Raw genomic sequence first — 15,533 nt, forward strand, 5'->3', positions numbered from 1 at the left:
GGTGATTAGAACAATGATCTGTGGATGGATGAGACCAAAATCGAACTTTTCAGCTTGAATGAGAAGCGTTCTGTTTGGTGATGAGCAAACACTGTATTCCAGCATAAAAACCTTAACCCATCTGTGAAACAAGGTGGTGGTATCATGGTTTGGGCTGCTTTGCTGCCTCTGAACCAGGACAGCTTGCAATCATTGATGGACCAGTAAATTCTACAGGAAAATGTCAAGTTATCCATTTGTGAACTGAAGCTCAACAGAAAGTGAGTCATGCAATAAGACAACGACCCTACACACATAAGTTGTTCTACCAAAGTATGGTTAAAGAAGAAGAAAGATAATGTTTTTGGAATGGCTGAGTCAAAGTCCTGACCTTAATCTTATAGAAATGCTGTGGAAGGACCTGAAACATGTAGCTCATGCAAAGAAGCCCACCAACATCCCTGAGCTGAGACTGTTCTGTGAGGAGGAACGGGCTGAAATTCCTCCAAGCTGATGTGCAGAGCTGATGAACAGTTACTGGAAATGCTTGGTTGAAGTCATTGCTGCAAAAGAGGGTCACACCAGTTACTGAAAGCAAGGATTCACATACTTTTGACTCACACAAATATGTAGGATTGGATAACATTCCTCAATAAATCAATGAAAAGGTTTTTTTTTTTTTTGTCTCATTTAATTGGGTTCACTTTATCTAGTTTTAGGACAGCAGAACTCACCCTTGCTAAAAACATACAGACACCCATTTGTGAGTTTGTGAAATGGTGAGATCTGTACATTTAACTCAAAGTAGTAAGTAGTAAGGTTTGACCAAAGTCGAAGCTGTGTTTCCCCGGCTGACAATAAATTCATAAGCAGAGCATAGAGGGTTTGAGTTTACCTGCAGGTAGTTTTGATACAGTATGTAGATGACCTGATCTGTTCACTTATACAAGAAATATGCAAAACTGACACAGTGACACTGAAATATTTAGCAGAACAAGGTCACAAGGCTAGTCTAAATAACACTTTGTACGACCCACATTGACATTCCTTGAGCATGAGATCTCAGAAAAGGGCAAATCCCTGAGCCCTAGAAGAGTGGAGTCTATCCTAAAAATTCCAAAACCAAAAGCTAAATGTCAATTTATGTCACTTTTAGGCATGACAGGGTACTGCAGACAGTGGATCTGTGATTGTGCCTCTTTGGAGTTTGACCCTGTTAGTTCCCCATGTGGTGACCTCCATTTTGTTAGAACAGAAAACTTCATGGTTTTGACTTTTTACTGTGTAAGATTTATGGACCTTTGTGACCAGCAGTAGTCTTTCCTATGTAACCCCCTGTTTGTCTGTTCTCTTGTTTATGGATTACTAAAACAATTTAAAAAAAATACCACAGTTGTGGTAGATGTTCAGTTTATCTGCTTCATCATTAAACATTTGCAAATCCACTTTTATGAGTATTTTGTAACCAGCATTATTATCATGTATGTTTTACATTGATTAGCAGTCTTTTTCCTCTCTGCCTCTGCTACATATTATATATTATATTATATATATTACTGCTACCAATATCATATTCAAAGTGATGATCAGTGGAAAAGCATGAAACCATCAGCAGACATGTGTATCTCATTATCTGCATACCTGAATCTCAGAAACAGAAGTGTCATCTGAGCAAGAAAACGGCATGTAAAGTATAAAACTTATTCACTGATGTGTTTTTAGTTGAGTTGTTTTGAAGTATGTCACATCTGAACAGGACAGGAACAGTACAGACATCACATACATGTATTTCCCTTTTTTAAATTAGGTGTAAAAAAGGTGATCAGGAGCTGGAAGGGCCTCAATTAATAATCAATAATATATTCACGAAAAACAATGAATTAGTTATTATTTATGTACCTGGTTCAAGGATTTAACCTTCACTCTGGCACTCAGCACTAGATGGTGACGTCACTGCAGGATCTTAACACAGCAGCAGTGATGTTTCTCTGCAGAATCACTTTGAGGTGATGATTGATCACATTCACAGAAAATGAAGTGAAAGGAAGGATGAGAAAATACACTCCTCACTTCCTCATGAAGTACAATAAAAGACTTAAGTTATCAGATGAAACACTGATAGTGTTCTCACGAACACACTGATGTGACTAAAGAGACTGTTTTGGATTCTCCTGCTGTATTATTTTTAGTTTGTTATCTGATGTATTGAACATGTGGGTTTGGTGCATTGTGGAATCTAATGAACTATGTGGAATTACCTGCTGACAGACATCAGAAGTGATCAGATGAAATGATAATTTCACAGATTAAATTTTCAACATGTTCCAGCGTGAGAACAGAAATGTTCTTTCATTTTCAGAGAAAACTGGTTTTTAGAAATGTCTGAATCTGACTTTGACTAAACATTTTACTGCAGGTCAGTTTGCAGGAAGATAATAAACAGAAGATTTGAGGTAAACAGTTCTTCTTTGCGAAAGTTAGAAAAGTCTGTACAGATGAATTGTGGTGTGTTCTGTGAGTCAGAAACTGTTACTGTGGCTGTGAAGGAAACTTCACTCTATTTACTGATGAAGTCCAAACTAGCTGTACTAAACCTGCAGAGTGCTGAACTGAATGATCAATAAATCAGTAAACAGCCACTTTTCAAGCTAAAATGTCATCTATTCTCTGATGTCAACTGCTAAGATTGTGCTGCTTTTCTGTGTTTTCTATCATTGTTAACTTGATTAATTTGAGTTTTGGACAAAACAAGACATGAGAAACTATGATGGAAATTTTTCACAATTTTCTGACAATTTATTAACAAAACAATTAACAGAGAAAATAATCTGCAGATGAATTGATAATAAAAGTGATCATTATTCCTACTGAACAACTCTCAGCTCCTCATGGAAGATGGTTTAAAGGCAGCAGCAACAATGATCCCAAACACATGTAACTGTGATATTATGATCTTAGTGATAAACATATATTTGTTGTATTTTTGTTAAAAAGGAACTGTTCAATAATTTGACTTTCTGATTCTGTATTTAACACAAACACATGAGATTGACATAAATATTCTCACACTCTCAGAAAGAAAGAAATGAGCTGCTCTCTGTCAACTTAGTATTATTATACTTAGTATTTTCATATATACCTTTCTGAAAATATATAACTTTTTCTATGCAAAGTATTTTATTATATAATTAGTTTAAATTTCCAGCTGAAACAAAGTTAATGGAAGTATGGGAAAGACAAGTGGGTAAATCTGACATTCAGCTTTAACTGATGTCATTTATAATTGACTAATAGTAATTATAGTTGCTGTTCAGCTATTACCATGGCAACATGAGTGACCTGAACATATAAAACAACACAGAAGATGAGTAAGGGACACAAATCAGAGGATGGTCTTAACATTATTACAGCCTGGAGGGTATTATCCCTCATACAGTAGTAGTCAGAAGTTTGGACACAACTGCTCATTCAAGGGTTTTTCTTTATTTTTACTATTTTCTACATTGTAGAACAAAACTGAAGACATTAAAATTATGAAATAACACGTATGGAATCATGTAGTAAACATATTAGTGTTAAATGCACAATATGTAGTTTCAGCCGCTAGGGGTCTCAATCAAAACAATAACAACAGACGGAGTGTGATGACAGTGTGAAGTAGCAAGGGATCATGGGAGTTGTTGTCTTTGTTGTTAAATAACCAGCTTCACCGGGATAGGATTACTCCAGTGTTGATCATTCAGGATGTTTTTACCTGCAGAGGTCTCCTCCTCTCCAGAACAAACAGACCCGCAGATTACAGGTAAAAACACTGAATAAAGCTGTTTCACCTAAAAAAATCGATATTTCTCCGACGATGTTTGGCGACCACCGGACTTCCTGGAGGGGCTGTTAGCCGAGCTGCTGCTAACGTTAGCCCAGTTTAACTTAAGATCCAGACGTCCAATGACTAAAATCCTTCTTCCGGCTAAAAGATATAGTTAAAAACGTCAAAAAATTTATCACGAAAATGTGTCTTAAAACTGAATAAAAGTCCATTTATAACAGTTTGTGTGGAACAACCACAACGCCGATGTATTATCTTGTATGTGTGTAAGTTACTCTTTGGTAGACGCCATTGTAGCGGACAAACACAGCGCCGCCGTATGCATCTTGTGCGTGTTTACTCTTTGGTAGAGGAGGTATGACGCCATCGACAGGCGACCAAATGAAACGGTCCGTTACTTTGATTAAATTACAGATTTCTGTTGGAAACATTTAGTATAATGTAAGTACACAACTCAACAACATATATAACATAGATCTAGTTGTTTTTAGACATTTTAATGTGGAATAATTACATATTATACCTTTAAACAAACCAAAATATGTTTCATATTTTAGATTCCTCTGGAAGTTTTGCACACTGCTGGCAATATCTGAACCACCTTCATTAGGTACAATATAGAAAATAATAAAAATAAAGAAAAACCTTGAATGAGTAGCCTACGTGTGTCCCCACTTTTGACTGGTACTTTACATCATGGCCACTACCATATGTCATCAAGTTAAAACCATTGTTCTTTTATTCATAAGTCATTTTTGTTATATATGTGAACCACCTTTAGCAGCAGGTTTGGCCGGGTTTTTGAGAATGATGGCTCACTTGACTGCATGAGTTGAACTGAACATGCCGCAGCCTGGCTGAGAGTGAGTTTGGGCTTTTAGGGAGGGGTGAAAGCACACCGCTGTAATGGAAAGAGCTGCACTGGATTTATAACACAAGACAAAATGAGATCATCATTGTGAAACGGAACGCAACAAAATTATCATTTTATCTTGTTGTTTTATCTTTTCTTGTTCTCATAATTGTTGGAAGCTAAAATCTTAATTGAAAATAAAATTCAATTATCGCCCAGCCCTACCACAATGGCCACATTCATAGGAAATACATCAGGTTCAAATAAACCAGAATTTTCCTGTAACAATATTCAGTGGCCATGGTAAAATAACACTGTTGACACTGAACTGCTTTACTGAGGTGAGAGAGTAAGGGCTGCAAGACTTTTTTGTTTATTTAACTGCAATTAGAAAAGCAAAAAATAAAAGGTGAATGAAGGAGTTCAGCAACTGTTTTGATTTTTCTACAGGAATGATAAAACCTCGATGAAATACAAGAATATCATCTCTGGAAGTGAAGAGATCCCTTCACAATCTCCTGCTCGCTACCAGCTGATAACAAAGATAAAGAAGTTTGGAACTCTGACAAAAAATTACTGAAAAAAATCTGAACAAGACAAACAAAACCATCTTACTTGTAGGTGAAACAGGAACAGGAAAATCTACTCTGATCAACTCTCTGGTCAACTACACCATGGGAGTGAAGTTTAAGGACAACATCTGGTTTGAGATCGTAGAAGAGAAGAAGAGAAGTCAGTCAGAGAGTCAGACATCTGATGTGATCGTGTACGAGATCTTTGGTTTTGAAGATAAAACTCTGCCCTTCTCTCTGACCATCATCAATACTCCTGGATACGGAGACACCAGAGGGATTAAAAAAGATGACAAAGTCAGTCAAAGATTATTTGACTTGTTCCGTTCAGAAAATGGAGTTCATGAACTTGATGCAGTGGGTCTGGTGATGAAGGCGAGTGAGAATCGACTGAGCGACCGACTGAAGTACATCTTTGATTCAGTGATGTCTCTGTTTGATGTTCTTGCAGGTTTTGGATGCAGGCTGTCAGTCTGATGCGTTCATTCAGAACATCCACAGTTGTTTCCAGTTTTTGAGATGCAGTTTTTTCCAGGAAAACTATAAACTGTCTCATTCCCTCCGTTGTTATTTCATCAGCATGTTTACAGTGCACTGTATGCTTTGTCCGGTCGCCATTCTGGCAGTTATCAAACAGGAAGTGAACGGGCTGATCCTCCTCATTTTTGGCACATTTAATGTTTGCATCTTTAAGAGCTTGTAGAACATTACCAGGTGTTATTCCATTTGAATATGTGATGAGAACGACGATGTTCTTCACCAGGTCTTTTCCAAACAGAGACGTCACTGAATTGAAGATGTACACCAGTCAGTCACTCAGACGACACTCTGATGCTTTCACCACCAGACCCACTGCATCAATTTCATGAACTCCATTTTCTGAGCGGAACAAGTCAAATAATCTTTGACTGATGATGACATCATGTTTGACTTCTTTGATGTGTCCATATCCAGGAGTATCGATGATGGTCAGAGAGAAGGGCAGAGTTTTATCTTCAAAACCAAAGATCTGGTACACGATCACATCTGATGTCTGACTCTCTAACTGACTTCTCTCCTCTTCTTCTACGATCTCAAACCAGATGTTTTCCTCAAACTTCACTCCCATGGTGTAGTTGACCAGAGCATTGATCAGAGTAGATTTTCCTGCTCCTGTTTCACCTACAAGTAAGATGGTTTTGTTTGTCTTGTTTGGATTTTTTTCACCAAGAGTCATTTTTGTCAGAGTTCCAATGTTTTCTCTCTTTGGTCTCAGCTGGTAGACATCAGGAGATCCTGAGGATATCAGGGAACTTTTGGAGATGATGATGTTGTATTTTTCTGAGATGTTACTGATCCTGTAGAAACAGAAGAAATCTGCTCAATAGACATTTAAACTGTATGTACAGATTTTTATCTTTCCCTCCTTGCACGTCTTGAACATGTTAGTTTAAAACTACATCACATAAAATATAATAAAACCAAATAAAAATGTCTAATTGCTGATTTGGTCCAAACTGCTTCAGCTGTGTGTTTAAAGTGTTCTGGACAATTCAAAGTATCAGACATAATGCATTACAAACAATAAAAAGCAAACACAGCTTAAAATCCAAATTAAAACATCAGAAACCATTTTAAAGGAACTAGTCAAAGTTTTAAAGTCAGTTCTTTGAGCAGATCTGCACTCAGTGGCCACGTTATGATGAACACAGTGAGATCTGATGTAATCCTTCAGCTCTCATTGACTCTGTCATTTTGTTTTATTTTTTAATAGTTACTTCATCATTATAATAACGATAATTTTTATGCTCTTTTATGCTAATGTTACTCACGTTGTTGCCATGGTGATGCTTGGTACACAGAGCTCCACATGGTGAAGATGAAACTGGTGATTGGTGTCTGAATGAAAAAAGAAATAATCAATAAAACTTTAAGCACATTTTCATTCATCTGTATGAAGAAAAGTTGATTAACAAGTGCAGAGATGTTAAAGGGCAGTTCTGCTGTTCTTTCATGTTTTACATCATTTTAAGTCATGGGTCTCAATCTCGTGGCCCGCGGGCTGATATTTTGTGGCCCCCACCTTGATATGAAAGTTTAATGTTAGTGCGGCCCGTGAGTTTTATATGAATGGCACTTTACTGTGTTGTGTGTGGAAGGTCCCTTTATTGCACAAGCTGGAGCTGAACGAACCTGCCAATCACAGGGGTATATGGCTGTTTCACAACAACTATGCTATTTATACAGGAAGAATGTGTGCTGAGAATGTGCACACCTCACGCTAGATTGTGTCGTTATTTTTGCTACACAGCTTTCAGTAAAATTCAAAGGTGAATTATTAAACCTTATTAAAGCATCATTCTGTTTATTTCAGCATCATCTCTCTGTTAACGATCACTTCATTTTGTTTTGAAGCACTTTATAAAGTCCGTTTCAACACAAGCTCTATCAATAAATCATTTATTGATAGAGCTCGTGTTGTGTAAATGAAGGTTTAATAAAAAAATATATGTGTAAAAAACAAGTATAACATCACATAACTATATTGATGTATTATTATATAACACTGTACACAGGTTTCTATGTGATGTGGAATGACATGTTCAGCTTCTTTAGAACATTGTTATGATTATTTTTGGCTTCAGTTGCTTTTGTGCTTTTAACCGTTTATGTTTTGGGTTTTTCTGTCTGTTTGTGTGACAGAATGTCAGGCATATTTGTTTAATGATGATAAGGTGTGGTTATTCTCTGCAGAGATACAGAGTGAAAGTTTCACTGAAATGCAAACTACTAAACAAACAACCAGACCCGGTTAATCCTGTTGTTAGTTCCTGTTCTACAGGATTTATTTTAGGTCTGATCATATCGCTGAAATCACATGACCAGAGAAACACAAACACAATGTGAGAGGTGTTGGTGTTACATTTTGTGCATTTTGGATGTGAGGTTAACTGTTGTGCTGAGCTGCATGTTAGTGAAGAGAACTGTTGGAAGAGTTTTGAAAAGCAGAAATGTGAGTTTTACAAACTTTCAACATTTTTAAAAATACTTAACATATACAGCAATCAACATCAACTCTGCTTTTAAATCATTTTATGAGAAACTGTCTAGATCTGTACTGAGTAACCAAGATATAGAAGACTTTCTAGAGAATTCAGATTTCATCTGAAAATAAAGAGATGGTGAACAGACCAGTGAATTATGTAGAAGTAATCTCAGCTATCACTGAATTACATATTAATAAAACCATCGGACCAGCTGGTTCTCATCCTACAGACCAATATCTTTATTAAACGTAGAAGGAAAACTTACAGCAAATATTTTGTTGGTTGGAGACTGTGCTTCTAACTATCATATCTACTGATCAGACTGGCTTCATTTTAGGATGTAATTCTTGTTTAAGTTTAAGTTTGTTTTATTTATAGAGAACATTTCCTAAAGAAATCAACACAATGGGCTTCACAAGGCCAAGAACAATACATGTATAATGACATAAAATATGAGCATACATATCATCATACATAAAAACAAACAAACATACGCATGCATACATGGACACATAAGTAATTAAAGTGCATAATAATTCAGGTAAAACGGGAGCAGATAGTGCATATAAATTATTAGTCTTATATAAAGTCTTTAGTTATTTCACTGAAGCCGAAAAGAACGGCCACATCTTTTATGAGCCTTAACTAAATTTGATCTTGGCCCTTATTTTGTAATTGGATATAAATTTTATATGAATGACCACATGTCTCTGTCCTGACAAATGGTATGTGATCCCTTGCATCCTCCTGGTCAGAGGGACGAGGCAGGGCTGCCCAGTATCCCCACAATTATTTGAACTTGCAATTGAGCCCCTGGCAGAAGCTATCAGTAGCGATGCTCTAGTGGAGGGCATAGCTGTAAGATCAAGAAATCACTAAATTTCACAATATGTGGATGTATACGGCTGTATGTGTGTAACTCTGAAACATCTATCACCAGAATAATTCAAAACATTAATCCATTTTGACATTTAACTATAAAATAAATTATACAAAGTCTGAAATGATGCCTGTTTACTTTCAGGAGTCTTGGGCTCTTATTTATCCTCCTTTCTCCTTTAAGTGAACCTGCAGGGAGACAATCATGATAAACAAAATTCAGATTCTACTATTACAAATATCTGAACACACTCCTGTCATAACACAGTGGATCAGATGTAACCTGGAACTCATGCTGATGAAGCTTTTTCTTGAAGGTCAAATCATTTCAGTTCTACAAAATATTGAAGCCTTTCCTTCCCAGTAAGACCTGGACTCTAAAAGTGGATTTTGTGGACTTGCATGGGAATGATTAGTTGGAGTAGATTGTCGTGGACTGATAACCTGTTAGTTGTCAGTTAATACTTTTTACTCCTTAAGTCTTAAAGACCTTTGTGACCAGCAGTAGTCTTTCCTATGTAACCCCCTGTTTGTCTGTTCTCTTGCTTATGGATTAATAAAACAATTAAAATAGTAAAATACCACAGTTGTGGTAGATGTTTAGTTTATCTGTTTCTTCATTAAACATTAAACGTCCACTTTTATGAGTATTTTGAAACCAGCATTGTTATCATGTATGTTTTACATTGATTATCAGCCTTCTTCCTCTCTGCCTCTGCTACATATTATATATTATATTATATATATTACTGCTACCAATATCATACACAAAGTGATGATCAGTGGAAAAGCATGAAACCATCAGCAGGCATGTGTATCTCATCACCTGCATACCTGAATCTCAGAAACAAACTGTCAGAAGTGTCATCTGAGTAGCAACACAACATGTAAAGTATAAACTTATTCACTGGTGTGTTTTTAGTTGAGTTGTTTTGAAGTATGTGACACCTGAACAGGACAGGAACAGTACAGACATCACATACATGTATTTCCCTTTTTTCAATTGGGTGTAAAAAAGGTGATCAGGAGCTGGAAGGGCCTCAATTAATAATCAATAATATATTCACAACAAACAATAAATTAGTTGTTGTTTGTGAACAGAAGGATGAGAAAATACACTCCATTTCCTCATGAAGTACAATAAAAGACTGAAGTTATCAGATGAAACACTGATAGTGTTCTCATGAACACATTGTTGTGACTATAGAGACTGTTTTGGATTCTTCTGATGCATTAGTTTCGGTTTATAAGCTGTATAAACAATGCACCACACCCACATGTATTGAACATGTGGGTGTGGTGCATTGTGGAATCTAATGAACTATGAGGAACTACCTGCCAGACATCAGAAGTGATCAGATAAAATGACAGATAATTTCACAGATTAAATTTTCAACATGTTCCAGCGTGAGAACAGAGATGTTCTTTCATTTTCAGAGAAAACTGGTGTTTAGAAATGTCTGAATCTGACTTTGACTAAACATTTTACTGCAGGTCAGTTTGCAGGAAGATAATAAACAGAAGATATGAGGTTAGATAAATCATAATTGAATTCCAAAACTCATGTTAGCATCCATTGAAATGTTTGAACTCAAGGCCATGTTGTTGTTGTTACATTTTATAATACAGCATTAAACTAAAGATGCCATGCTGACCATCCACAACAACTAAAGTTGATATTACAACCAAGAACAGCAGTAACATGCAGCTATCATTCTATTCAGCTCTAACCCAACCCTTGAAAACATCACGATACACCTTTAACCATGTTTACTGAATGACCTGCTGTAAACAGTCTAACAATGGCGGGAAAATACAATAAACCTTTCCAGCCTGCATCTCTACTGGTTGGTTACCTACCTGTAACCTGCAATGATCTCACTCTCACACACCCTGAATATCATATTCTACAGAATTAAACCAAACTGAACAAACTACTGTGGTGGGTTTACATAAACTAAACATTTCGCAGGCTTTATTGATAGGACTCTTAGGACTCTTATGTTAACTTGGATCTGTTTGTTCTGCAGGTTCGTTTATGTAACAGGACGACCAACATCTGTTCTTCATGTCTTTACATTCAGACATCATTACATGTCCTGCAGGGAAATGTAAAAATGATAAAACTTCAAACACATCAGTCTGACACTCATAAAACAAATTCATTAAAACTATTGACCTTTATTTTTAATAGTCTTTTTATTGTTTTGGGCAGTGTAAAAAATAACAGATTGACAATGTCTGCAGTGTGGACATTACAATCAACCCAACCTACTTCCCATCCCAGCCTTCCTTGCATGACAGTACATAATAGTAATACTTAAATAATAAAAAGAGAAAAAATAAGGATAAGTTAAAGCACACAAGTAGATAATGCAGAAAAAATAAATTGATATTGGAAAAATAAGTAGCTAAACTTTGATATTTTTTATTAAAGCCTACGTGGGCTCATCAGACACTATTTACATGACCTACAGAGACAAGAGAAAACAAAGAGGAAGTAAGTCAGTACGTGATGCTGTTTACATCAGAAAGAAACTTAAAGTCGCCTCCACTTAAATCTGAACCCTTAACTAATGTTCAGGTCAAACTTGACCCATTTGCAGGATTTATTTCAGTCTGCAACCAATAACAGAAGTTATTTAATGTGTATAAATATACTAATATATATATTAAAAAAGAGGGAGATACTCAATACTACAGCTGGAAACAGCACAATAACACAAGTTAAAGATTTCTGCAGTCTGAAAAAGCTTTATGATGAAGCTGCAGTTTATAATGAAGATATATTTAACATAATGATTAACCTCGAAAGGTAACATCAAACAACAAAACAACACAAAACTTTAGTACAAAATATTTGTACACTTGAGCAGTAAAAACACCCTAAACACATTTCTGTTAACTTCAAACTTTATGACTTTTTCTAAAGTAAAAAGTGTACAGTGAGTTAACATTCAGACTTATGGTGTGTTAACACCAATCGCAAAGAGAAATTTTTCCACGGCACGATTACAGATGAAGTAAATGCAAAGATGTGAATAGACACAAACAGTCCTGCGGTCAAACTTTATGTGAGTAATGTAAAGTGAAAATTTTCTTCCCATCTGGTGTGAACACAGCATTATGACTGTCTACACCAGCATTACTCACTGCGCTGCTCACCAGTTTTAATTGGTGGCTTGCATTGCAGCTAATAATTATGTTAATGCAGCCAATACACATAACTTGCAAGGGTCGTAACAACAAACTACAAATATAACATGAGGAAAGTCAAGGAAATGCCTGCCTCTGTTCATCCGAGTATTAAGGGAAGCCTGTTTTTAGTTCAGATTGTATTGGCTGCGTTACATATTGTGTGTCGTGGGATGACAAATTAATGGGCAGATTTACTCAGTGGTTTGGATGGATTTCGGTGTTTTATGAAAGATGTGTCTCTCCTATTGACTGTCCTGCCAGTGTGGCTCACATGAAAAAAATAGTGAAGACCACTGACCCACACTGTGGCTCTTCATTCATGGCTTTTACTGACAGTGCTGGAGCTTTCTTTTAGTGATGGCTTACATCAGCAAACTGTCTGGTATGGTATGATTTAGTCGTAGCTTTCAGAGGATGATGTGGTTCTTCTGGCTTCAACAGTCTGTGACTTCTGATGTGCTCTGAGATGATTTGAAGCAGCAGGGATGAAAATCAGCACCTCATGTGTAAAGAGACACGATACTCTGCTGGAAAACAGCAGACTGATCCCTTCATGTCGAGAATGAGTCGCTACCGCAAGTGAACAATTAAGTATCATGGGTTCATAAGTATTCAAGATCAACAGGTAGAGCAGCATCAACGGTAATCTGAGTGTTGTGCCAAAATGTTGTGGTTTGGAGGGAGTGGAGCCTAAAGGTTTAGCTTTGATTTTACCGGTCGAGCTACATTCCAGTCCTCAACTGTCACAAGCTTTGGGTGGTGAGAGAAACTCTCAATTTGCCCATAAATACAGACAGAGATGATAGTGTCGTCCAAAACCTATTTGGCAAGGAAAATAATTGGACACAAATGAATTTAGTGGAATATGAAGTTAATCCTAGAATCATTCATCCAAATCATTGTCAGCTTTCAGTGACGCACATATATGTAACCCTGGTTCTGGTTTGTGAAACACATTAAAGGAGAACCTAAACTGTCATCAGATCTCTTACAGGTTGAGTCTTTCTTCTGGAAATGATGGAGGTTGATTTTGGGAAGAGTCTCATTTTCTTCTCTGCTGTTTTTATCAAACTTGTAAGAACAACACTTCAAAACGCTGTAAAGAACCAACTGAAGAATAAAACAGTTGTTGGCTGACTGTGACCAATGAGACACATTTATCAAGTGACTGAGACCTACTGACAGAAAAGTGTAAAAGTCTCAGCTGATCACGTGATTGATACAGTCAATGTACTCAATGTCATAAAACCAAAACTATGCACAGAGGACATATCTTTAAAGGACACATTTTGCTTTCCTTTTTGTAAAGTCTCCAGATTTTAAAAACTGCACAGCACATGTTAGGCATGTGGAAACAGAAGAATCTGAGTGTGTAAGAGCAGAGTATAGTTTTAGTAGAAGGTAAATCTGGCACACAGCTACAGTCGGACAGGTTGGTACAGATTAAAAAGGCTAATGAAGGGAATGCTGTTATTTTCCACAGAATTGAAGTTCTAATTGGGGTGCTCTTCTGCTCCTGTCATGACTGAATCTCTGTAGTCTGACTCACTGGATGCAGACTGTGGGTATAGCCTGCAATTGGCTAACTATTTCAGTTGGAATTCTCCTCCTGTTCTGCTATCTGCATGTTGCAGTTTTCAAAATCCCAGTCACTATGCAAAACACCAACAACCTCCGAGCTAGCAACCCACACGCTTTAACTCTGTTGTGCCAGTGACATTGACTTGACCGATGTATTGATCCGTTCCACTTCACACAAGCTTCTGTCATATTGGTTTATTAACTTTCTGCAAGAGCTACATACAGCTATTAAATCATCTGTGGTTTTGACGAGTCCAGTGACTCCAGAGCTGAAGTATAGGCAGGCTTCACCTCTAGGGCACCGATGATCAAGTTGTGTTTGTGTTTGTCTTTTTTATTAGTGAAAGTTGTATCACACAGTCAACATACACCTTTTACTGTTTTATATGGCGTTTTCTTTTGTGGGAATTTAGCCATTTTAATGCCCCTTGGCGCCGCCCAAGATGATTGTTATTGGTTTAAGGAAATACAAACAAGCCAAAGTGTTTTTTCTGCTATAGCAGAATGATAAAGGATTCAGCCAAATCTTTCTCCAGAGCTGGCACAGCACTAAAACAAAGTGTGGAGATAGGTCGGGCTATGACAAACTAGAATCTGTGTGAAGCTGCAGAGGAAGAATTAAAATACAAGTTAGAACTCAAACACCTTGACTACAACTTCAACTTCAAACTGATTAGATTTGACTGCAGCTGTGAGTGAGAGCAAGGTAAGACTGTTTTATTTCTGTTTCATGTGAACTTACATGTTATCACCACAGTTCATAAAACTGAGTGTTTATAATGTACAGTAAATTGAAGCAATAAGCCCCAAGAGGCCGTTGTTTACAGTGATTTTAGAACAGCTAAGGGTGTTGATAGGGGAGTGCCTAACAACACCCTTAGCAGAATGGTTGCCAAGCAACACACAGACACAGTGGAACGCATGCTTAAAGATGGGATGATTATTAACATTTATCAGGATATCGCCATTAATTGTTCAATTGCTGAAGTAGTGTTCAGTTATGTTAGCACTCTTCTTTGCTGGTACAGGGGTGTTTGACTCTGGACAGGTGCATTTTAATTGCGCAGTGCTAGAAGCAAGGATATTGCTCCAGCGTCTTCTCTTGTTGTACTTTGGGCACCAGTAAGATTGCAGGGACAATTCACATTTATGCCCCGTAACTGACATGATTTCTCTTGCCTCTAGGCCAGCATTAGAGAGTTTCTGTACATTGGTGCTTTGTAAGGAGTGCTCGGTGTAGATTGTCTCGGTGCTGGCTGCTTTACAAATCCGAGGCAACATGGAGCCAAGGAAGTTCATCCCCATGGGCTCTCTAATATACCTAATGTTAGAGAAAAGAAAAAAAAATGTTCCCATCATGTTGTAGTTACATTATAACCACATATGTATCTACCATTGACAACTATTATGCTCCCTGTGCTATATAGCTGTTGTCACTTGCGAGCCATATCATTTTGGTTACAGTGTAGAGTAACCAAGCTACACTGTAACAAAACAGAGTTTGTAACAAACAAAGTTACATCATTAACTTGACATAGATCAGTGGTGTAGTTTGGCCGATTTGAATGGAGGTAAAAGGCCAGTGGATTGGGCGGCAGCAACGAGAGGTATTTCTCCAA

General features: G+C 37.1%; 1 pseudogene; it reads right to left on the reverse strand.

Moving 5' to 3' along the window:
- Nucleotides 1-5,528: 5,528 nt before the first annotated feature.
- Nucleotides 5,529-15,219, reverse strand: LOC122968971 (annotated as a pseudogene).
- Nucleotides 15,220-15,533: the final 314 nt, after the last annotated feature.

This window comes from Thunnus albacares, chromosome 18 (assembly GCF_914725855.1).
Source record: "Thunnus albacares chromosome 18, fThuAlb1.1, whole genome shotgun sequence".
NCBI classification, from domain to species: Eukaryota; Metazoa; Chordata; class Actinopteri; order Scombriformes; family Scombridae; genus Thunnus; species Thunnus albacares.